Source organism: Rhinatrema bivittatum, chromosome 8 (genome assembly GCF_901001135.1).
Source record: "Rhinatrema bivittatum chromosome 8, aRhiBiv1.1, whole genome shotgun sequence".
NCBI classification, from domain to species: Eukaryota; Metazoa; Chordata; class Amphibia; order Gymnophiona; family Rhinatrematidae; genus Rhinatrema; species Rhinatrema bivittatum.
This window is the reverse complement of record NC_042622.1, coordinates 272791791-272818278: the sequence shown is the minus strand read 5'-3', so window position 1 is coordinate 272818278 and position 26488 is coordinate 272791791. Positions and strand designations below refer to the sequence as shown.

At 44.1% G+C, this 26488-nt stretch overlaps 1 protein-coding gene across 3 annotated transcripts in view; it reads right to left on the bottom strand.

The window, feature by feature from the left end:
* ACSBG2 (acyl-CoA synthetase bubblegum family member 2) overlaps nt 1–26488 on the bottom strand; it is a 355967-nt gene that overhangs the window by 196904 nt on the left and 132575 nt on the right. Inside the window, exon 1 of one of the 3 annotated variants that reach the window (XM_029610907.1) lies at nt 21825–22032. The exons of 1 other annotated variant lie outside the window; for it this stretch is intronic. The gene's annotated coding sequence lies outside the window, so the exon portion shown is untranslated. Of the gene's footprint in view, nt 1–21413; nt 21600–21824; nt 22033–26488 lie in introns of those variants that run through there. One more of the 3 variants, XM_029610909.1, reaches the window with a different exon arrangement.

Below are 26488 nucleotides of genomic sequence, written 5' to 3'. Positions count from 1 at the left end.
AAGGGTGGGTTGGAGGGTGAGAGAGAGTTGGTTAATATGGAATCCTTCAACGATAGGCTTGTGTGAACAGCCAGGTTTTAAGTTTTTTTCTGAAGGTTAAATGGCATTGTTCCTGGCGTAAGTCTTGAGGAAGCGAATTCCAATGTAGGGGACCTGCTGTTGAAAAAGCTCGCTTGTGGATGGAGTTGTGAACTGATGATTTGTTGGGAGGGGCCTTGAGCTTACTTTTGTAGGCAGTTCTTATTGGTCTTGAAGATGTAAGTAGTTCCAGAGGGAAGGTGAGTTGGAGAGAGGATTGTTGGTAGACCGATTTGTGGATGATAGTGAGAGCTTTGAACAGTATTCTATGTTGAATAGGAAGCCAATGTAAGATTTTTAGGATAGGTGTGATGTGGTCCTTGCGCCGTGTGTTTGTAAGGATCCTGGCTGCTGCGTTTTGCAGCATCTGTAGAGGTTTGGTCGAAGAGGCGGGGAGACCGAGTAGAAGAGCGTTGCAATAGTCAATCTTTGAAAACAGTATTGCTTGAAGCACAGAACGGAAATCCTGGAAGTGTAAGAGCGGTCTTAGATGCTTCAGGACCTGTAGCTTGAAGAAACATTCTTTAGTTGTAGCGTTAATGAATTTTTTGAAATTCATTCTGGAGTCAAGGGTGGCCCCAAGGTCTCTGACATGGCTTGCTAGTGGGGTTATTGTGTTATTAGTGAAGGGGTGGTTATCGCTAGGGGAGATAACCAGGAGTTCCGTTTTGGACGTATTTAGGACCAGGTTGAGATTCGTGAGAAGCTGGTTGATGGCATGTAGGCAGTCGTTCCAGAAATTTAGAGTTGAGGAGATGGATTTGGGTGGAAAGTTTCCGGGACTCAATCAAGACCCTAGAGAGACCACCCGAGAGCTGCAAGGGCTGAAGGTTCATGCGCTCAACATCCACGCTGTGAGGGCCAGGGCCCGGAGGTTCGGATGGCACAGGGTGCCCTAGTTCTGCGATATGACGTCGCGAGAAGTCCCAAGCAGGACCAGTGCACTCACTCACAGATCCTGGAGAAAAGAAAACCACACCTACCTTGGCCAGGAGAGTGCTACCAAGATCATTATTCTCCTGTCCTCTTGTAGTTTCGTCAGAGTCCTCGACAGGAGCGGGATAGGGGGATACATGTACATGAGTCCCTGTCCCCAGTGAAGGGCGAAGGCGTCACATGCCGGATGGCCCTTCCCCGGCATCAGGGAGCAGAACATGCTCACCTCGTGATTGTGAGGAGAGGCGATTCAGAGCACGCGATTCAGTATTTAATTTAGGTCCGGCGGTAGAACCGGGTAAAAGGAGGCGCTAGGGACACTAGCGCGTACCTAGCGCCTCCTTTTTGACAGGAGCGGCGGCTGTCAGCGGGTTTGACAGCCGACGCTCAATTTTGCTGGCGTCTGTTCTCGAGCCCGCTGACAGCCATGAGCTCGGAAACCGGACACCGGCAAAATTGAGCGTCCGGTTTTCGGCCCGACAGCTGCGGGCCGAATTCAAAAAAATTTTTTTTCTTTACTCTTCGGGACCTCAGACTTAATATCGCTATGATATTAAGTAGGATGGTGCACAGAAAAGCAGTTTTTACTGCTTTTCTGTGCACTTTCCCGGTGCCGGAAGAAATTAGCGCCAACCTTTGGGTCGGCACTAATTTCTGAAAGTAAAATGTGCGGCTTGGCTGCACATTTTACTTTCTGTATCCCACACACATACCTAATAGGACCATCAACAAGCATTTGCATGTTGAGGGCGCTATTAGGTGCCGTGGGTTGGACGCGCGTTTTCCTCCCCTTACTGAATAAGGGGTAAGGGAAAACGCGCGTCCAATAGCAGGCTAACACTGCTAAGTACAGCCTGTACTGTAATCGGCCTGAGTATTAAGGTGAAGGCAGAAATCCAGCAGCAAGAGGGGGGGCCTTCCTGTCTTCTGCATCAAATGATACATGTATGATTCTTTTTACCCACCAGTGAGAGGTTGTGTGTGCGCACCTGGTGCAAAAAGAGCTGGCTCTCAGAACGAGTCTGATATCTGGAGGGTTTATTACCTCCTGTCCCGAGGTGTCCAGAATCCCGGCCAGGACGATGACCCCCTCGAAAGAACTGTTGCCATACTGAGGTCTGCTTAGACGTGGAAGGCGAGGAATACCTGCTGGAACGAAAATCGGCGTGAATCCCAAAAACGCGGCCGTGAAGGAAACACTTTTCTGGTGGGCCTTTTATCTTCCGGCAACTTATGCCCCTTAGATTCTCCGAGTAGCTTTACCAACTGCTCCAGTTCCTCACCGAACAGGAGCTTACCCTTAAACGGGGAGGTTAGATAGCTGAGATTTTGAAGACAAATCAACTGACCAATTGCGCAGCCAGATCAGTCGGTGCACAGTCACTACAGAAACCATGCTGCGTGCTTAAGTTCGCACTAGGTCGTAAAGCGCATCTGCTACATATGCGTTGCCCGCTTACAAACGAGCGCCCTCCAAGGCGGCACCACTGCCAGCTCCTGAGGTGGTGTTAGAGGCCTGAACCCAGCACAAACATGTCCTCTGCATGAGGCTGGCGCAGATCATGGCCCGAAGATTCAATTCAGCCACTTCAAAGACTTGCTTCAAGTGGATCTCCAGCTTACGGTCCTGCATATCTTTTAAAGTGGCAGCACCCGCTACCGGAATAGTGGTCTTCTTTGTCACAGCCAAAACCGCTGCATCCACCTTTGGAATTTTCAGAAGATCCAAGACATCTGTTGAAAGAGGATAGCGCTTGGCCATAGCTCTGCCCACCTTGAACCCCACGTCCGGTGCGTCCCACTCGCAGATCACCAGCTTGCAAACCTTTTTAGGCAGTGGAAAGGATGAAGTGGGCCCCCTTATTCCATCAAGAACCGGATTAACCCCATCACTATCTGATTCTTCCTGAGAGATCTTAAGCCCCAGAACTTCCAACACCTGGGGAATAAGGGGTCATAGTTCCTCCCGCTTAAAAAGGTGGACCACGCTGGGATCATCCCCTTCTGTGGGAGGCAATCATCATCTGTAGCATCTTGATCAGGGTCCCCAAGATCAGGAACCAAATCCGGAACCTGAGCCGAACCCGGATCTGGAACGCCGGAGGGTGGGGGAGGGGGTCTGCAGCCCCTTGGGACCATTACTTCCCCCGCGGGCCTGCTGTTCCTAGAGTCGACCCTTCTTGAACGGCGGCTCGGAAAGACCCACTGACTGAATTTGTCTCCTGAAGCTCATCTGCTTTCTGGCCAGGAAAGCCTGAGACATTAACAAGACAAACTCCGGCGAAACCCCTCCGGGTCTCCATCTGCCAGAATGGGATCTTGAGGAGCCAGTTCACACAGTCCCCCAGCGCTGTTCTCCGCCACAAGAGCTAAGACTGGAGGGGATCCCTCCTCCCTTGAGCCACGGCATGAAGACCCCCCGTCCCGAGGGAAGGGCTCAGGGCCCGACGAACTCTCCATCCCTAGGAAGGATAAGGAAGGGAAAACACAAAAGTAAATTCTGCCTTCGTGCCCACACTCCTGACAGAGCACGGAGAGAAAGCGAGGGCCCCTTGAAAAAAAACCACGCAGCCACACGGCCCAGGAGCGGAGGGGAGGAACGGAAAAAATGGAAAAAAATGCTGACAGGCCTGTTGCAACGGGTCACGCTGCCAAGCCGCACCAAAAACTGGCCGGCGAAGAAAACACTTACCCCATCCCTTCAGAGCAACCCGGAGCTCCGGGAGTAGAAGGAAAGGGGGCTGAAGGGCTGCCAAACACCCCGGAGTGCCTGCAAGGCTGGCTGTCCCAACCAGACTCCTTACCTCAGTTCAAAACCAGAGGAAGTCTCACTCAGTTTTACTTTTTTTTTTTTTTTTTAATTTTACTGAGTCCTGTAGAGCAGAGAGGGTCGAAGGAGCAGTTTTGGTGGAGCAGCCACGGAGGTGAAATAACCAGGAGCCCCTGGTCTTCACACTCTGAGTGGTGACTGACAAAACCCAGATGGAGGTAACCAACCCCCAGGATGTCCGGCTTAGACTGAGGGATGGCCCACGAAGGTGCCTAACACCTCAGGAAGCAATCCTGAAGAAAAAACCCGGAGAAAAAAATCTAACTAAACTGAAAAATTAACTAAGACTGCAGGTGCCTGTCTTCCAGCTGCTGGAGTCAGAGAAATACTGAGGGACTGCAGGTGGCTCTCTCGTTATGTAGCAGTGCCCAAAGTTCTAATTGTTCTCTGACTCCACCTGCTGGTAGGGATACACAACCCACTTCTCTGGACTGGTCCTTGTACGTATAGGGAAGGGGAGATTTCAGTTTCCCCAATATTGACAGGGTAAATATAACATCAGGACATACCAGAAAGATAAAATTCCTGGATGGAATAAATGACAGCTTTATGAAGCAATTGTTTTATGAACCAACAAGAGAGCTATTTTAGATCTAATTTTTAGTGAAGCACAGGATTTGGTGAGAGGTGACTGTAGTAGGGCTACTTGACAATAGTGATCATAACATAACATTTGAATTAATGACTGGAAGGGGGACAATAAGTAAATCCACGGCTCTAGCACTAAACTTAAAAAAGAGAAACTTTGATAAAAGAAAAATTGAAAGGTGCAATACAAAAAGGCAGAGAGTGTATAACAGGCTGAACATTGTTAAAAAAAAAATAAAAAATAAAATAAAACCCACCATCTTAGAAGCTCAGTCCGATGTATTAAACACATACAGAAAAGGCATCGGGGCAAGCCCACCCACCAGCAACTGTTACCGATGCCGGTGAGAGAAACAAGAAAAGAAATAGAGGCAAGTGCCTTTTTTTCTTTAAATCGCTGCAAATTCAGTGGGAAACAGGGAGAGCCTTGGCCACACCCCCCAGCGCTAAGACAGCGACACCCCCAGGGAAAAGACATCAGGGCAAGCCCACCCACCAGCAACTGCTACCGACGCCGGTGAGAGAAACAAGAAAAGAAATAGAGGCAAGTGCCTTTTTTTCTTTAAATCGCTGCAAATTCAGTGGGAAACAGGGAGAGCCTTGGCCACGCCCCCCAGCGCTAAGACAGCGACACCCCCAGGCATTGCGCGCCGTGCCCCTTCGTGCAACCCGAGGTGCCAGCAATACATAATTGCCAAATATTCCCCTGAACATGAAGAAAAATGGCAATCCATCAACCCTCATCATCCTGCAAAGACAAGAGAGATAGAACAAACACTAACAACTGGAAAGAAAAAGGTATGAAATCTAAAACAAAACAAATATCAGCACAGAACTATTAATCACAACAGCAACACACTCTGTAACTATCTAACACTTTCCTTCCTACTCTTTAATGCTCAATCAATAATCAAAAAAATTCCTATCATTAATGACCTTCTCCAAGATGAAAAACCAGTCTTTATAGCCATCACAGGAACTTGGGCAAAAAAATACAGACAGTAATAATCAACCAAATCAACAACTCCTCTTACAGAACATTTTCTTTACCCAGACCAAAAAAGCAAGGTGGAGGCCTAATGCTTATCTCCAAAAAAAACGTACAGATGAAACTAATTCCAACAAGCAATTGCTCTCCACTGGAAATTGCACTATTTGATTCTCCACACTTACAAATTTGCCTAGTATACTGCCGCCGCGCCCCCCCCCCCCAATACTCGCGAAAAAAAACTGCTCACCACTCATTAAATGTTTCCTGACCAAATTATCTATCATCAAACCTTTAATTATTCTAGGTGACTTCAACCTACACATTGACTCTACCCCCTTAACACCTGCCTGCTCCTCAATAATTGATGCACTATCATCTCTGTGTCTCAAATTATCACTGGCCCTACACACAAGGCAGGTCATACACTAGACCTAATCTTCATCAATACCAAGTTTTGGTCTAATCACCAAATGACAATTTCAAAAATTCCATGGTCGGATCATTCTATCATCCACACAAATATATTCTCACATCATAAAACACTCCACAAGAAAAAAACACAACCAAATCCTTCTCCTATCGTCCACTTTTCTGCATAGAAACCCTTCAAGCAAATCTGCAGTCTGAAATAACAAACATTGATCTATCAAACATAGAAAATGCAACATCTTCATGGTTCAACATGATGAAAACAATAGCAGACAAGATAAATCCCTTAACAAAAACTATAAAAGAAACAAAAAATCAGAATCCTTGGTACAACAACAAACAGAGCAGCCAAAAGGAAACTCAGAAAAAGAGAGATCCTGGAGAAAAAACAAAACCACACTACTAAACATATACAGAACACAACTCGCCGAACACAAAAAAACTCATCCATAAAACAAAAAAACAAAAAAAAAAAAGTCTTCTACTCCAAAAAAAAAAATTACCAAATACCAACAAAACCCGAAGTTGCTCTTCAACATAGTAAAAAGCTTAACAAAATCCTCTCAAGACGATCAACCACTTTCATCATCGAAGATCAACTGCGATGACTTCGCCAACTTCTTTAATGAAAAAAAAATCAAATTACTCATTAAAAAAAAACAATCTAAAAAATGAAACTCAAGACCAGAAATTACTGAACATTCAATCAAAAACCTGGTCCAACTTTGAAACAGCATCTTCCTTAGAAATCCAAATGTGCATCAAAAAAATGAACCCAGCTAAACACCCCATTGATGCCATTCCCATCACAACAATAAAAAATCTCGATCCATCAATTACCAAAACACTAACTAAAATTGTAAATCTTTCCCTCACTGAAGGAAACTATTTGAAGACTTTTATATACCAGCATTAGTAGGGACATCACACCGGTTTACAATTGAACAGCAGGTAAGAATTACATTATAACAAGGAAGAGTTAACTGGGAGGGGAAAAACAATATAGAGCAGCGAGGAGGATAGGTTAAAACACAACATCAAGCGAATCTGGCAAACTACCCAGAATGCCTAAAATCGGCTATCATTAAACCCATTCTAAAAAAAAGAATAATCTAGATCCAGAAAATCCACTGAACTACAGACCCATATCAAACCTCCCATTCATTGCCAAAATCATTGAGAAAATTGTCCACACTCAACTCACTGACCATCTAGATAACATCCTCCTACCTTCTCAATTTGGCTTCAGAAAGCAACTTAACACAGAAACACTACTACTTGCTATGAATGATTTCATACTCAAAGGATTCGAAAAAGGCCAAAAAGTTACCTTCTAATCCTGCTCGACCTATCAGCAGCATTTGATACTGTAAACCACTCTATACTGATTAATCGTCTATCTGAAATTGGTGCTAACAAAACAACGCTTCAATGGTTCTCCTCTTACTTGTCACAAAGATCCTACCAAGTATTACTTAATGATTCCCTATCAAAGAAAATCAACTTAGACACTGGAGTTCCCCAAGATCCGCCCTTTCAGCAACACTTTTAAACATATATCTTCTCCCACTATGCCACTTCCTTGCAAATCTGAATCTAACCCACTTCATCTATGCTGATGATATTCAAATATTAATTCCAATAAAAAAATTGATTGAAGAAACATACAAATTAACTGCCAATTACCTAATCAGCATTAAGGAAATACTAGCCAACGTCAAACTCATCCTCAACTTTGACAAAACTGAATTGATATTACTTGACAGAAAGAACAACTCTCTGCAAACACCACAACTCAATCTCATAGACCAAAATTCAATCTTATCTCCAATTAACCATGCCTGCAACCTTGGAGTAATAGACAAAAAATTTTCATTCAAAAATCATCTCTCAACAAAAATCAAAGACGGTTATCATAAACTACTCATACTTAGTCATCTAAAGCCTTTTCTCCCAAATAATGACTTCAGAACAGTCCTACAATTACTAATTTTCTCCAATATAGACTACTGCAACTCTCTACTTCTCAACTTACCTCTAAACACCATTCGCCCTCTCCAGATCCTGCAGAATGCAGCTGGCAAGAATCCTCACAGGAGCCAAAAAGCATGACCACATCACCCCAACCCTTATTTCACTTCATTGGTTACCAATAAAATACAGGATTGAATACAAGGTCCTTTCCATCCTACATAAAATTATGTATGAAGAAAAAAAATTGGCTAAGCCTCTACATACACCCACATACCCCAAGTAGAAACCTGAGGTCAGCAAATAAAGGACTCCTAAAAACACCACCAATTCACTCAAATCAACTCACCTCTACCCAAAATAGAGCAATCTCCCTTGGTAGCCCAAAACTTTGGAACTCCCTCCCAACTAAGCTAAGAATTCAAGAAAACCTAAAAACCTTTAAAGAAGAGTTAAACTTGGTTGTTCAAAGCAGCATACCAATCCACCCAAAGGTTCATCCAAACATCACCGCCCTCCAATATAACCTCCATATAACCTCCAATATAACCAGGGGGGGGGGGGGGTCCATGGTGGATGGCCACCTCTTGATCTTAACTTTCCTCTGCGTCGCCACGAATCTGCCAGACCTGTCAGATCTGCCTACAAAGGCACTCTCTCTCTTTTCGCCCCCCCCCCCCCCCCCCCAATAAAGACCGCCTTAAGGAAACGCGCCCTATCTACTGCTGGTCCCTCACAATGGAATGCGCTTCCCCCAGATCTCCGGCAAGAACCATGCCCACTAACTTTCAAAAAAACCCAACTCAAAACCTGGCTATTCAAATAAGCGTTTCCATAACCCTAACTCAGGAATGATCCATCTTATTATTCTATCTTATTACAGTATATTTATTCGCATTTATTTTATTGTGTTGGACTTTAAGTGACATCCTGCTCCCCACGTTGGCTCACATTTTAACAGCGTCTATTTAACCTAGTTCTATCCCCCAGTTCTATGTAACCCCCCTGTTCCATGTAATGCCTTTGCAATATGCTGTTTCACTGTAAACCGATATGATATGTAATTTCCTACATGAATGTCGGTATATAAAAGTTCAAAAATAAAAGACTAATTGAAATTCATCACATCTATGCTTTTCGTAAATAAGAAAGAACTCTAACTGAACTTAATCATTACTTATGTTACCTCCTAAGCCTAATAACAGTTTGTACTTTACAACCCTTGTTAACCCCCCATTTCCTTATAACCTATTTTGTAAACTGTTATGATGGCGTTATTTTGACGTTTCTGAATGATGGTATATAAAACTCATTAAATAAATAAAATATAGAAAGGTGGAAGGAAGGGTATTTTAGCTAAAAGATCTCCATTCAAAAATTGGAAGAAGGATCCATCTGATGAAAACAGGAAAAAAAAAGTGTAAGCACTGGCAAATTAAATGTAAAACACTGATAAGACAGGCTAAAAGAGAATTTGAAAAGAAGTTGGCCATAGAAGGAGAAAAAAAAAAAAAACTTAATAAAAACGTTTTAAAATATATCCAAAGTAGGAAGCTTGCGAGGGAGTCAGTTGGACAGTTAGATGACTGAGGAGTTAAAGGGGCACTTAGGAAAGATAAAGCCATCAAAGAAAGACTAAACAAATTATTTGCTTTAGTGTTTACTGAGGATGATGTTGGGGAGATACCTGGAAGAAGTAGTAGGCCAAATTGACAAACTGAAGAATAGCAAATCACCTGGACTGGATGGTAATCATCCCAGGGTTCTGAAAGAACTCAAAAATGAAACTTCAGACCTATTACAAGTAACTTATTAAAATCATCCATTGTACCTGCAAACTGGAAGGTGCCAATGTAACCCTGATATTTAAAAAGGGCTCCAGAGGTGATCTAGGAAACTATAGACCGGGAAGCCTGACTTCCATGCCAGGAAAAATCATAGCAACTATTATAAAAAGAATAAAAATCAGACATGATTTAATGGGACACAGCCAGAATGGATTTTCCCAAGGGAAGTCTTAAGAACATAAGAAAATACCATACTGGGTCAGACCAAGGGTCCATCAAGCCCAGCATCCTGTTTCCAACAGTGGCCAATCCAGGCCATAAGAACCTGGCAAGCACCCAAAAACTAAGTCTATTCCATGTAACTATTGCTAATGGCAGTGGCCATTCTCCAAGTGAACTTAATAGCAGGTAATGGACTTCTCCTCCAGGAACTTATCCAATCCTTTTTTAAACACAGCTATACTAACTGCACTAACCACATCCTCTGGCAACAAATTCCAGAGTTTAATTGTGCGTTGAGTAAAAAAGAACTTTCTCCGATTAGTTTTAAATGTGCCCCATGCTAACTTCATGGAGTGCCCCCTAGTCTTTCTACTATCCGAAAGAGTAAATAACTGATTCACATCTACCCGTTCTAGACCTCTCATGATTTTAAACACCTCTATCATATCCCCCCTCAGTCATCTCTTCTCCAAGCTGAAAAGTCCTAACCTCTTTAGTCTTTCCTCATAGGGGAGTTGTTCCATTCCCCTTATCATTTTGGTAACCCTTCTCTGTACCTTCTCCATCGCAATTATATCTTTGAGATGCGGTGACCAGAATTGTACACAATATTCAAGGTGCGGTCTCATCTCTGTTAAATGAACTATATAACCAGTTTTCTTCTCTATCCATACTGTAACTATGGAACTCAAGAGTTGATGACTGACAGACAATACGTTTTAAAACACCATACGGCAGATACAGCATATGGCATGTAACAGCATGGAAGAGTGAGCTGTAAAAAACATATCAAATGTTCTCCAATACATTTTTACAGCTGTCTTTACTGCTGTGCTGTTACTTTGTGTGATTGTCAGCCTCTCCATATTAATGCCAAAGTTGCTAAAGGATTGTAAGTTAGTTTAAAAGCAAATAAAATACTAGAAAAATGTGGGAGTAAATTACCCAAATAATTATTACAGGTTGCAAAGTGCCAAAGAGTTGTAGAACAAAATGAAGAAATCTTTCCAGGAATTGTGCTTTGTATGTATGACACAGATTATTATTATAGCGTGGATATCCTATGCGCATCAAGCCAGTATACAAAAAAGGCTTTGAATGCTGAGCGGCAGTGTTTGCTTTTAAATAAAATCTTCTGAAAACTGAATAGCATGTCTTACTTACATAGTCAGAAGAAGCACAAACAATAACTTCAGTGCTACAAAAATGCTGGCATATACTGCGACTTTATGCATTGCTTCAAGATCACCTGAGGGTGGCTTATACGAAAGGAAAAGGTTTGAAATCAATTCCCTGATACTACTGATTGTAGATACAGAAACGGTCGAGAGGATATGGACCTTGTGCTGGCTGTTCTATGTGTAACACCAACGCCACTGCACTATCGTGGCAGTTCTCATGATGATCCACAACATCTCCCCTCTCGCTCATTTACTCTCTCTCTCTCCCCCACCCCGGGAACTCGCGGCAGCAGCAGCAGCCTCCTCCCAACGCTAACCTCTTCATTTTCAGCCCTCGCGGAGGCGGAGTCCCATCGGCCGCGGTTGAACCTCTTCATTTTCCTCCAAGCCGCGCTGCAGTCTTCTTTTCTTCGGGCCGATGCCGAGCGCACTAGCGTGGCCTCTTCTTGCCGCGCACGCACCCGATACTCTTCACTTCCTCTTCCGGGCCGCGAGGGGGGGGGGGGGGGCGAAGAGAGCACGCCGGTGCCGCCGACTCCAGCTGTCCTGCCGCGTTCCGCCCGGGCTGACAGCATTTTAAGCCCGGGCGGAGGAAGACCGGGGAGCAGCTGGGTCAGCGGGAAAGTGTGGCAACTGTCTGCGAGCCAGATGCAGCCCTCAAAAGAGCCATATCTGGCTCGCGAGCCATGGGTTCCCGACCCCTGCCCTAGAGGATAATTTTTGCAAGTACGGAGACCAAATATTGATAGTTCTACATTTACATCTAAATGAGCGTGCTATAGCTAGGTTTTCCATTTGCATTAAGGCGTGTAATTAATTCCTCCGAAGCCATAAACATGGAGGATAGGGTCCACACCAATGAAGGAGAAGGGCTCTCTTCGCAACCAAAAACACCTTCCAGAGCAAAAAAAGACATGTTTCCCTCCCCCGAATCTGAAAAGAAGCAGTTATGTCGAAAAGAATCCCTTCGGGAGTTAAAAAAACAAAAACAAAAAACCCATCATAGTTACCCACCAAAAAAAAAAAAAAAAAAAAAAAAAAAAAAAAAAAGACTGATTTTGCCCCAAAAATTTTTAAATAGCAGGGATGTCCTTGTAGGATTTATTAAAGATGTCATTCCAGTATACCTATATCCATGAATTTATAAAGCATACTAGGAACGCGAATCAGAAATCACATGGCAACATTTCTGTTTGAGAATCAAAACTATACAAAGATGTTCTCCAAACAAACATTTTCATAAGAAAAGACTGAAAGATAGAACCCCACTGCAATTAAAAACCACATGACTGAGATCACGTGATATGGTGAGCTTGGTCGCAGCTAAGAGACTGAGCTCCAGGCGCCACCCGCACCAAATCCCCTGCCATCGCGCTCTCCATGGCTTTTGACATCTCCTTTTGCCTGGTATTCAATTAAGCTGGTGTTAAATGTGAATAGCCAAGACCACTGCTGTTAGTACACTTTTTATAAATTTTCCTCAAGAGAAAAAAAGGACCTCAGTGCTGGTGTAATTTCTGAATGTTTTTAATCAGATTTGTAACCACATCGGGTGGGCCGAAAAAATGACGGGGAGTTAAATCGACGCCCACGGGTCATCATTACCCAGTTTTTGCACTTTGCTCACAAATCGCTGGTATTACAACATTACCGGAAAAATCGTGAATTCATCTATGAGAATACTAAAATATTGGTGTTCCAAGACTTCTCTCCGCGAGTAACTGCCAAGCGCAAACAATTTACCGGCATATGCTCTGAGCTTATTACTAAGAAAATCCGGTTTGCCCTCGTCTATCCGGCACAACTTTGTATTTTCCATCCTGGCTCCACAAAGATTTTCAACTCTGCTACTGAAGCTCGAATGTACGTGCAGGACATTTCAGGACCAGCACCTGTGGAGGAGGCCTGACAATTACCAAGAATAAGCTTGGCTGATACACGTTACTTCGCTCCAGGGCGCCTGTCCATTGTAATTTGGGATTGGATGCGTTAATGTAAGGAGACTCAGATTCACCATGGCTGGGCAGTCATTTACATACCCAAAAAACAAACAAAATAATAAGTAATAACAATACGGGACAGCACATTTGCTTTGAGCTGACATTGCCCAAAAATTTTCATTTTTCTGTTACTTTTGTTTCTCTCCGCTAGTTATGCAGAAACGAAGTTCCTGGTTGCATTTACAGGCAATACTTAATGTTTCTAGATTTAAACAGGTTGAATTTATCTACTACGTGCTAAGTGCGGGCTTTAATATTGTTCGGTACGCAGGGGGGATGGGTGGTGGTGACCGAGCACATCTAGTACCTCGTGATCTTCATCCCTGGTAAGGGAGTGAATCCAAACATGGAGATTAGTGGGAGTTACTCGGTTCTTCAGCTCCTTAGCTGGCAGGGGGAGAAGGGGGGCACAGAGAATCTAGGTCTAATGAAAAACTATGTATGTTTTTAAGATATATTACTGTTTCCGTTTTCTCACTTGAGGAGCCATCAAGGTTTCTATATTATGTACTGATATTTAAGAGTTCTGTTGCTGAACCTGAGTTATCTCCTATGGCCTTAGAAATCATTACTTGGAATGTGGCTGGCTTAGGAACCCCGGTGAAACCTGAGAAAGTCTTAGCTCACCTAAATAAACTCCATGCAAAGGTGGCTTTCCTCCAAGAAACGCATTTATTGCAAGCAGTGATTAAATTAAAAGAGAAATGGGTATCCCAACTTTTTTTCGCATCTAGCACCACAAAAAGTAGAGGTGTTGCTATTCTTATTCATAAATCTGTGTCCTTCAAAGCCCAGGAGACGGTTCAGGACACCTAGGGAGATATGTTCTTATAAAAGGTCTTCTTATGGGTTCCCCTTTCTTATTGACCTCCGTGTATGCTCCATACACATATGACCACTCATTCTTTACCAATCTTCTTGCTCAGATATCTAAGTTGGGGAATTATCCCATAATTGTAGGGGGAGATTTAAACTTTGTGGCAGACCCTCTCCTGGATCGGCAGCCTCCGAGGGGTGGACACCACATTAGTGCTAAGAAAGGATCGCACTTTTTATGTAAACATCTTCAGCTAATAGGCTTGTGGAGAACTTTCCACCCTGGGGAATGCAAATTCACACACATAGCACGGGCGCATCCGACCAGATCCCGCATAGATTACTTATTAATATCTGAAGTGTTATTCTCCTGCTTTCAAAAATCCTCTATTAGCAGTTTAGTGATCTCAGACCATTGCCCAGTTTTGGGTGAATTTGGCTCTCGTAATCCTCAATTGTCCAATGACCCAGCCTTTTCAATATATCTGCGGAAGAAATGGCAAGAATTCATGCATTTTAATGCACAGCATGATAACAACCCCGTGCTACTGTGGGAAAAGAGCAAAAACAGTCCTTAGAGGGGACATCATTAGTTACACCAGTCACAGACATCATTTCCTTTGATAAACCAATGAAGGTTCTCAAACATAGAATTAAATGTCCAAGGTGAAGAAGGACGACTTCTTCAATATAAAGCGATGCAGGTGGCTCTTAATGATCTGTTACATGCTAGGGCTACCAGGGCCATGAGATATAGACAATTTAACTTCTTTCATTACGGCAATAAGGCTGGCCGTTTGCTAGCACGTCTTAAAATCACAGGACCCCTCAAAATTTATAGCCAATCTTCGGTCCACACAGGGAGAGGTTAAAACTAACTCAAGACATTGTGCAGATTTTTTCTGATTATTACCATGCCCTGTATTCTAAGGAAGCGGTGGATGAACAAGCCATAGATTTTCTACAATCCCTTTCCTTGCCTGCCTTGACGGATCACCAAAGAGCATACTTGAATCGCCCTATTGAGCTCAATGAAGTCTTAGGGGCTATTGGCTCGCCGCAGGATGGGAAGGCCCCAGGGCCCAATGGAATGACGGCACTGTTTTACAAATCCCTTGCTCAGGAATGGTCCCGGCCCTGCAATCGGTGTTTGAATCAATGGCCAGTCAAGGAGAGATGCCATCTGCTTTGGTTTCTGCCTCCAGCTCTCTGCCAGGAGCACTGCACTGCCACATTAAAAAAAAAAAACAAAAAACTAAAGACCTGGCTGTTTGAAGAAGCCTATACCTGAAGTATTCCCACACTGCTATTTTCCCCATCACCCTTCTAACTCAGTTGTGGTACTCCTCCCCTACAATTCCCCACCCTGATGCCCACTAGCTACATTTGTTTTATAGTTACTGTATTTTTTGCTCCATAAGACACACCTGACCATAAGACGCACCTAGGATTCAGAGGGGGAAAATAAAAAAATAAAAAAAATTTGTGCTAAACCGGCTCTGCGTCTGGGCGTCTTATGGAGCAAATTAGGGGAGTGCATAGCTTTTTTTTTTTTCTCCCCATTTTGTTTTCGGGTCTGGGGAGGGCCATTTCGGTCCACTCCCCAGATCAGAAAACTTTTCTTTCTCTGGGAACCCCTACCCCCCAAAAAAAACCCCATCCCAACCCTTTAAATTAATTAACAACCCCCACCCTCCTGACCCACCTCCAAGACCTGCCAAACGTCCCTGGTGGTCCAGCAGGGGTCCAGGAGCGGTCCGGGAACGATCTCCTCGGCTTCGGCCGTCGGCTGCCAGTAATCAAAATGGCGCCGACGGCCCTTTGCCCTTACTATGTCACAGGGACTACCGCTGCCATTGGTCGGTCCCAGTGACATAGTGAGGGCAAAGGACCGTCGGTGCCATTTTGTTTACTGGCAGCCGATGGCCCAAGCCCAGGAGATCGCTCCTGGACCCCCGCTGGACCACCAGGGACGTTTGGCAGGTCTTGGGGGGGTCAGGAGGGTGGGAGGGGTTTGTTAGATTTTTAGTTTTTTTTTTATATTCGCTCCATAAGATGCACATACATTTTCCCCCCACTTTGGGGGGAAAAAAAGTACGTCTTATGGAGCGAAACATACGGTACTTGTTTCTCTAGGCTGATATTTGTATTATATTATATATTATATTACCTGTTACTCTAGTCTGATGTTTAAAAAAAAAAAAACCTAGCTCTATGGTACTGTAACACTTTACTATTTTTCCCCCACAGCCCAAGGTCGCTTATGTCCTGTTTAATGTAACTTTATTCTTCTCATTTGGTTCATATGATTTACCCCTGTTGTCTGTAAACCGATGTGATATTGCTATAAACGTCGGTATATAAAAGTTTTTAAAATAAATAAATAAATCAATCTTTACACTAGAAGGCACTGAGATCCACTGGTCTTGCTCATTTTGCCTTTTGAATAATGATTTATTTAACATTTTTGTATACCGACATTCGTTAAGAAAACATCACATCGGTTTCCATGGAACAAGAAAGTAGCCAACAGGGCTTTACAATGAAACTGATATTAGAACAGGGGGAGGGGGGGCAGGAGGGAGGTAACCAGGGTCTTTGCTGTACAATCAGTAAACGCGAAACATAATTAAGTACAAAAATATAGAATATATACAATAATAATACAAGGGGGGTGAGTTAAGTGGATGAGCTATGGGTCATAGGCGTGGAGGGCGATGGGGGGCTGTGAGCAGAAAAGGGGGGGGAGTAAAAGGGGGGAGAGGGGAGGAGGCGGGACGGGCGTGGGAGTATAGGCATGGCAAGAAGGAGGGGGGGCTCATGCGTAGGCTCGTGTGAACAGCCAAGTCTTGAGATTCTGTCTGAATTTCTTAGGGCAGGTCTCGAGGCGTAGCTGGGTGGGCATTGAGTTCCATAAGGAGGGTCCAGCTAGGAATAAGGCGCGTTGTTTGGTGGCCGTTAGTTGAAAGAGTTTGGGAGAAGGCGTGTGTATGGTTGCTGAATATGGCGTTCTGGTAGGTCTGGAAGAGGAACGGATATGTAAAAAGCCTGTGAACCAGAGCATGTCCGGATTGTGGATGGCTTTGTGTATAAGGGTGAGGGTTTTAAATTGGATTCTGGCTGTAATGGGGAGCCAATGGAGTTGTTTGAGAATAGGTGTGATGTGTTCTTTTCTGCGTGTGCCTGTTAATATTCGTGCAGCTGCGTTTTGTAGTAGCTGCAGGGGGGCAATGCTATTCTTCGGAAGACCTAAAAGTAGAGCGTTTGAGTAGTCTATCTTAAATAAGATGAGGGCTTGTAGGACTGTTCTAAAGTCGCTGAAGTGCAGGATAGGTTTAAGTTTTTTGAGGGTGTGTAGTTTATGGTAACAGTCCTTGATGGTGGAGGAGATAAATTTCTGTAAGCTGAATTGTGGGTCAAGTATGACACCTAGGTCTCTTATGATTTGCGAGAAGACTGGGGGGGCAAGGGGTGAGCTGGTTGTGGAGTTGGGTAATGGGTTGATGTGTTGGGGTGTAATGATAAGTTCAGTTTTGTTAGCATTTAGGGCTAGGATGAGTTGGGTAAGTAGACTGTTGATGGAAGAGAGCGCACTTTCCCATTTTTTAGGGCGTTGGAGATGGTGTCAGTGATGGGTATAAGAACTTGCACGTCGTCAGCGTAGACAAAGTGTGGGAGATCAAGATTTGAGAGTAGATGGCAGAGGGGGAGGAGGTATATGTTAAACAGTGTAGATAAGGAGGAGCCTTGGGTACGCCCCTTGTGATATTGATTGGCTTGGATTCGTGGTTTTCAATTTTTAACTTGAAGCGTCTGTCACTGATGTATGAATTGAACCAGCGAAGAGGGGTCCCAGAGATGCCAATATCAGCTAGTCTGAACTCTCTCATTCATTTGATTCCTTAGATTTACCCCCCACACCCACTCTCTGTCATAACAGATCTCCTGTGCACTAAACTGACTCCTATTCTCTTTACTCTCCACCATTCATGTTAAGCCCCATATTAATTACTTATCGTTTCCTTGTCAGTCTCCTAAACTAATCAATTCAGTTCATGACTATATTCTTAGCCTTCCCTCCCTTCCCTGAATCAACCTTTCGCTTCCTGTTGAAAGTGACATTCCTTTGGCTGGGGAAAGCAAGTAAATATGGATTTAGCTGCGGTGCCACTGCACGCTGTGCTCTAGTGTGATCTGAAAAATAACTAGTGCTACCTTTTGTCTGAGGCATAGTGTTGCTGAACTTCTAAAATTTATCTGCACAGTAGGGGGTACGTTTTCAAAAAGAGCGCACGTATTTTTGTTCGCGCACCATGCGCGAACAAAAGTACGCTGGGTTTTATAAGATACACGCGTAGCTTATAAAATCCAGGGTCAATGCGCACTGCCTGTTCCCTCCGAGGCCGCTCCGATTTCGGAGCGGCCTCGGAGGGAACAAGCAAACTGAATTGATTAGTTTAGGAGACTGACAAGGAAGGGGATAAGTAATTAATATGGGGCTTAACATGAATGGTGGAGAGTAAAGAGAATAGGAGCCAGTTTAGTGCACAGGAGATCTGTTATGACAGAGTGGGTGTGGGGAGTAAATCTAAGGAATCAAATGAATGAGAGAGTTCAGGGAGGGCAAATGCTTAACCTGAGTGTGCTGAAGTATAACTAGGTGCAAGGAGACGAATGTTGAAGAGAGAGAAGTAGAAAGCAATGCAAAGGAAAATGAATTAAGGTGTTTGATCTTTTATTTTATCTTGTCATCTTTGTGACAGGTTTTCATTTCTAGTTTGCTTTTAAGTGGTTTTTTATTTAATGTAATACTAATATGCTGTATTTTGATAGCATTTTACCTGCTTTGGGCAAGATTTCCATGAAAAAAAATAAAAGGCTATAAAAATCCTTAAATAAAATAGGTGGAAATAAATACGCATTCTTAGAAGAGACACAAGGACATGGTGGGATGTCAGCAGAAGCAGCCCGAAATGTCCATCCAGTCAGCCCAGCAAGCTGCAAGTGGCGGCAACTGCCGCTCTGCACAGACCACCCCAAGCCCTCTATCAAGAGCAGCAACTGCCGCTCCATGCGGGTTACCCCCATTCCGTTAGGTTAGCATCTGCCGCACGGTGCAGGTCACCCCCCAAGCCTTATGTGCAGATTTCCCCAAGCTTTAAATTAAAAAGGTAGTAATATTCACAATCAAAACCAAGCAAACTGGGAAACCCGTAACAAAATTACTGCTAGCAATATTTTTACCGGGTGACCAGCCTTCTTGATAATGCAGACAAGCAGCTTGAACGTGCTTTGCTTTTAGATTTGGCCGCAGAAGCAGTTCTGTGCTACAGAATGCTTTTTCCCCCAAAATGTCTACATATCAGTACCCTGGACTGTAAAAGTCAGGGGCCCATGGTTGGCTATCATCTGAATTCAATTCACACAGCTCAATACAGTAAAGTGGGGCCGCGGTTACCCCGCTCCTAACCCGCTTTCTACTCACTTTCTGGCCGCGTTAGCCCTTCCTGCCATACACAATCCCCTTTAACCCATCCTTACCGCCTCTTTAAATCCCCGGGTAACCCCTTCCGCAAGCAGCATGTATATCAGATGTAAACGATCGAATTAGCTATTCCCTCCCATACAGTAACCTGCGCCCCGACTATCGCTATTTTACCCTGCCATTTTGCCCCGCGTTTAACCTAACTTACCGCCTACCCTTACCCCTGCGTTAGAGGTAGGGGTAATGGTAGACTGCAAACTTTCCCCCAAAAGGAAACCTCTAAAAACCTGAAATCCCCTCCTCCCCTAGCAACTCGACATTACTTTCTGCTGTTTTCTTACCTTTTGTTGCTTTTCAGCCCCTTCCCTTCTCTGCCGCCCTCCGGAGGGGGCAGCCGGCGGCGAAAGCGGCTCGCAGCGGTCCCGTCCCCCCCGCGCAGGTCCCGGTTCTCCTGGCTCGGCAACAGCAGTACAACAGCTAGGGCTCCATCCGGCTTGCAGCGTTCCTCCCCCACCCCACCCCCGCGCGCAGGTCCCGGTTCTCCTGGCTCGGCGTGAAGTGAGAGCCCACTGTTCTGTGCCCTCTCCGGCACGAGCGAAGCGAAGCGTTCTTTCGTTGGCCAGAGTGCCCGATTTGGGCGCTCCGGCCAATGAAAGCACATAGACTGGTGTGCGTCACGCGCACCCGTCTATGTGGCAGAGAAGGGAAGGGGCTAAAAAGCAACAAAAGGTAAGTTGGCCACTTCGGGAGGAGGGGATTTTCGGTTTTTAGGTTTTCCTGGGTTAAAGTTGGGATCCACTTCCTGGTGCCTGTCATTTCAAATGTCATTTGAAATGACAGGCACCAGCGCACCCAGGATACCATATAGGTGCTGTATTAAGCGCCTATACAGTAAAATGGGTTGCGCGTGCCTAACGCTTCGCCTAACGCTTCGCAGACACGGCTTGCATTTGCAAGCAATTTAAATAGAATATCGAGCGGTATGTGATCAGAACAGTGCGTGGGGCAAACGAGGGTGCGCCTGGCACTGCTGCACTAACGCGGCCTTACTGTACTGTATCGACCCGACAGATAGCTAGTGAAGGGGAAAATGTAATAAGTTAAAGATGGCACAAAGGGAAACTGGATAAGCGAATGAGCTGTAAAAGGATGAAGAGGCAGGCAGGCAGGAAGACATGAGGAGGAAGTAGAGCCAAGCAAACTCGTTGCCTGAGCCATTGAAGGATGAGCCTGTATTTCATTTTTGTAAAAGCTTATCTTTTTCAACAGGCATTTGGTTAGATATTAGGATTACAGTCCTTTTCAACCGCTGGGCTCATTGTGTAACTAGTTTGGCAGAATAACTATGTTGAAAATGTGGGTATTTTATGGTTACTTTAGTTTTAATTTTATTTAGTCTACAGTTCTTCGACTGCTGGACTCTTCCTATATCTAATTTTGGCAGGTGAGATTAGGGCAGAGAGTGACCTGTGCCACTTTAGGGAACTGCTAAAAACTCACCTTTTTTTTTCACCCTTTAGCACCTAGGCAATTAGACAGTAGGTATGCATATACATGTCACTGCTGTTTTATGTGATCGATATCTCGTTTTTGTTATTCTTTTGTGTGTTCGATTGCATATAGGCTTTATTTTAGTCTGAGTGTAATGATGCAATCCAATGAGATTTGTGGATCAGCAGAATACAAATTTTGTAAATAAATTTTAGAGGAGGAAGAACCAGAATGCAGTAAAAAAAAAAAAAAAGGGGGATACAAGTGAGCAATGAAAAAGGCGATGGGGGGACGGGGGGGGACGAGACTGGATTACGAGACCTTAGGGAATGAAAAGGGAGTAAAAGACGAATACATGCAGGGTATGAATAGAAAGGGATGCGACTGAATAAGAGTGAGACAGGGTAAGCGATGAGGAGAGGAGCAAGCGATGGAGAGCAGTACACGTGGGTTTTGGCAGAAAACCAGCAGATGCCTTTGAGAAGAAGCAGCTCCTCTATGGAGATAGTTAAAAAGGACCTGAGCCCTTCAAGACAACGTTTTGTAAAGAATTTTTCCATATATAAAAATACATTTTTAAAAAAACTGCAAGAAGGATAGGCACTTACTTCCCCATTCATCTCACTCCTTGACACAGTAGCCACTATTTTTTCCGGCACAAATTATGAATAATAAAATAAAACGACACCACAATAATACACAGCAGAACCGCCTTTCCTCCACCGTAAGAGTGTGACAAGGAATCCGGACGGCTTAGTAATGTCTCAATAAATCGGCCTTGCTGCTTCTATTTATTACCCGGTATTTAACAGCGCAGGGCTGACGCGAAACCCCCCTTTCCTCTTCCGAGAAACAAGGACGTTTCGCTTTGGTTATCTCAAAAATTATACTCAACCACGAGGGCACCCCCATGTCTTACACCGGCGGCACGTTAAAAAAAAAAAAAATTCACACAAATGCACTGAACTGGAACGATTTGGGGGCTTGTAGTACAACAATAAAGAGAGTCGCTCTTTTACCGTGCTGACTGGAAAGCTGGAAACACCGCCTCCGCCGCTTCTCGTCACGCTCCAGGCGGGAGGGCGGGGTCGCGCGCGCGGAGAGGAGGAACAGGTGCCCGTTAGAACCGGCTGGAGACGCAGCAGCAGCCGCTGCCTCCCACTCCACGAGGTCGCGAGAGGAAAACGGAGCCCGAGGCGCGCCCCGCGTTCCAAAACCCCCTCGCCTTGCAGCCGCCGCCAATGAGAGGCGCGATAAGCCGAACACACCATCTTAGCCACGCCCTCCCCCTCCCCTGCCAGCCTGAGGAAACCTCCGGTCATTGACCCCGGACAGGGATGGCGGTAGCACGCTTGTGACGTCACTATGGTAACCAGCCGTGCGGGTAAACCAGCAGTTTGCTGGGAACTGCCTGCTATCTTCGTACTTTAAATTACAAGCTTGCAGGTTCTCCAGTTTCTTGATTCTACATTTGTTATTTTAGTTGCAGAATGTATTTGGGGAGTGGGATGGGGAGATAGTTTTACTATTTGTATTATGCTATTTTTTTTCATTCCCCATCTCAACAAATTCATGAAGGACTATCATTGATACCCTATGATTTCTCACACATTTAGTGCCATCATTTTTTTCCCCAATTTATTTTTTTTTGCGGAATGCAACATCTAACACAAAAACCAACAGAATAACAAGGCAGCAAGGTGCAATTCCTATAAGATTTACCCATAATCCCCCCCACCACCACCACCTTTAGAAGGGAACACAGAGAGAAAACCAAAAAAAACCACATTGTAGACCGTATGCACTCTCAAGAAGGATTAGCGTACTGAGACCAAAATTATAGACATAATAATGCACTTAGTACTTCAATATTTTTAACAGCAAAACAAATCAATCAGTCTTCAAATGGACACATTAGCTGCAGAGAAGTCATCAAGGATCGAAAGAACAGATACCAGACATCTTAAATAAAAGTTTCTTTTTCTTGGAAAAACGGTGATATTGGGAGCCATATTCCACCTGGAAACGCCACATATCCACAGTTGGTAAATCAGCCTTAAGCCACTGGAGCAGAATACACTTTTTTTTTAATCAAGCAAACCTTAGAGCAGAGCTTTCCAAACTTTTCATGTTGGTGACACACTTTTTAGACAAACATAATTTCGGGACACAGTAATTCAGTCTACTAGCAAACCAGAGGTTAAAGGTTAAACGAACAAAATGTATTTCGACAATTTATGTATGTTTCCTTAAATATATACATAATAAAATGTTTCACGACACAACCTATCTTGTGAAAATCTTTCATTTATATTAAAAATATATAATATTCCAAGATTAATGTTATTGTTATAATTTATGAGTAACAATAATAAAACAAAGTTATTGTGTTATTCAATTTACCTCTTTAATGAGATATATGAGCTTGATGGGATGAACACAGATTTGAATATTTGGTGTTAATAAGAACGTCCAAAGGGTCTTCTGCGTAATTTTAAAAAGCTGGCCAGTTTCACACTATAAAATTATTTGATAGCCTCATTCAACTAATTCTATATGGCTATGAGAGTGAAGACTGGAATTTATAGGAAGGGACAGAATGTCAATATAAATCCTGCACCTCCAGTTCTGTAACTCTGTGCATCCACTGAAATTCCCCCAAACAATGAGCTTGAATGTTTCCCTTACATCTCATCATACTAAAAGATGTTTTCAAATTCTGGTGTCACCTCACAGTAACAGCAGCACAAACACCTTCCACTGCCAGGCACATTGTGAACGAAAATAAAACCTCGCAAAAAAAAAAAGACACTCAAAATCTATACTGCAATCCCATCATAACATAACAGTAATAACACCAAGGACTCTAACAACAATAACCCTACCTGTGAAAAAGCAAGGGTAAATATTATACTGGGTCCTAGAATACCAATACACCACCTACTGAGGAAACAATTGCTATAGATCCCTATGCTAGCGAATTTCTCATCATGGTCACACACACAGAGCAGAGACAGACCCTCACCAAATACAGAATACAAAATAAAGGAGCACAAATTAGACAAAAACTGAAATGGAAACCCCAAGAAGCCAGACTCTGTGTATTAATAATGGAAAAACAGAACCACCATTCCTCATAAAACAAATAAAATCAAGAAACATAAAGCATCAGTTATAATAGTAAAACCATACTAATAAAAGAATATTTTAAAACTACTGATAAATAGAATTTCTATTCATTAAAATCATATACATTTTTTACAATTTCCTAAACACCAATAAAATATTTCAAAACAGCACATATATCAAATAACACCCAATAATTAAAACTAATAAGGATTTTAAAAAGCCCCTGCTGTCCATACATGGGAGCTCTTGATTTCCAGTCACCCTGATATTGTCAAGGATTAGGAGGTTATCCTCTCTCTCTCACACATACTCACATTTCCATTCTCTCTCACACATATACTGTCACATACATACACATTCATGCTCTTATACCCACCATAACCTCTCGCTCTCACAGACACTGACACACTCTCAAGCTCTAAGACACTCTCTCTCCCTCCACACACACCCCCCACACAAACTCTTACTCCCCTAGATTTTCTCATACATACTCTGTCTGGCTCCCTCACATACACACAAACACACACACCCAGGCAAGCTCCCAGTCATTCTCACACACTGAAACTGACCCCCAGGCAGGCTTCCATTCAATTTCACACCACTCCCTCAGGCATGCACACATTCATTCTCACACACACAGACCCCCCAGGCAGGCACCAATTCATTCTCACACACACATACACCACACACAGGCCGGCACCTATTCTCACACATACAAACCCCAGGAAGACACCCATACATTCTCATACACAGACACACCCTCAGGCAGGCACACACTAAAGGCAAACCCCCTCTCTTTCTTTTGCCAGCAACCTCGGAGCCTCTCTCATTCCTCTGCTGCCACTGTCACTGCTGCCGCATGGCTATTGGGGAGGCGCTGATTGCTGCTATTGGCACTGAAGCCCATTCTGCTGCCTCCTCTGTGCAGGACCCGTGGGTTTCCACTTCCTCCATGTTGATCTCGTACATTGTGAAATCAGCATAGAGAAAGTGCTACTCTTGCACATTACCAAAGATTACATGTGCCAATCAGTAAAAAGTAATTTATTTCTTTTTTTTTTACCTTTGCTGTATGATCTTAGTTTTCTAATCGGTTGGTCACAGGCTTTTTTGTTCCACCTCCCCTTTCTTATTTTTTTGCCAATTCCTTTCATATTGTCTTTTTTTCTATTTCTTTTCTCTCCATCTATCTTCTTCCCTCAAACATTCAGTCAGGTTCTCATTCTCACATACTTTCTCTCTCTCACACACTCACAGGCTCTCTCTCATACAATCATTCATACAGTCTCTCTCTTGCACATGCTGTCTGACTCTCACACACCCAGGCTCTCTCTCACACCCACATGTTGTCTTGCTCAAGCACAGGCTCTCACTGTCACATGCTCTCTCTCATACAATCATTCATACACAGTCTCTCTCTTGCACATGCTGTCTGACTCTCACACACCCAGGCTCTCTCTCACTCCCACATGCTGTCTTGCTCAAGCACAGACTCTCCCTGTCACATGCTCTCTCTCATACAATCATTCATACACACAGGCTCTCACTGTCACATGCTGTCTCTCTCACACACACACACACACACACACACACACAGGCTCTCTCACATGCTGTCTCTGCAAACATTCAGGTCCTCACTCCCACACACAATCTCTCAACTCACCTCATACACGCACACAATCTCTCAACTCAGCTCACAGACGCACACAATCGCTCAACTCACCTCATTCACGCACACAATCGCTCAACTCAGCTCACAGACGCACACAATCGCTCAACTCACCTCATATACGCACACAATCGCTCAACTCACCTCTGGGCCTCCTCTTCACGGGTCGCTGCAGGAATGGCTCTGCAGCGGCCCTGATCTTCTCGGGCCGATCGCGGCGGCGACCCTGCTACCAAGCCTCCTCCTCCTCTTCTCTCCCCGCTGCCACAACGCTGCTGCTCCTCTTCTGGACGCGGCTGACGCTCCTCCCCCTTTCTGCCCGTGCGGCTCCGGCAACATTTTTCTTCCGGGGCCGCATGGGCAGGAAGGAGGAGGAGCACCTGCACGTCTCGACGTGACCTTTTTCTTCTTCGGGCCATGGTGAGGTGAGCTCCACCACGGCCTTGCCGATCTTCCTGCCAGCGATATTTTACTGCTCACTGCACCGACGATTTCAATGTGTTATCCACTATGACACCTAGATCTCTTTCTTGGGTTGTAGCACCTAATATGGAACCCAACATTGTGTAATTATAGCATGGGTTATTTTTCCCTATATGCATCACCTTGCACTTATCCACATTAAATTTCATCTGCCATTTGGATGCCCAATTTTCCAGTCTCACAAGGTCTTCCTGCAATTTATCACAATCTGCTTGTGATTTAACTACTCTGAACAATTTTGTGTCATCTGCAAATTTGATTATCTCACTCGTCGTATTTCTTTCCAGATCATTTATAAATATATTAAACAGTAAGGGTCCCAATACAGATCCCTGAGGCACTCCACTGTCCACTCCCTTCCACTGAGAAAATTGCCCATTCAATCCTACTCTCTGTTTCCTG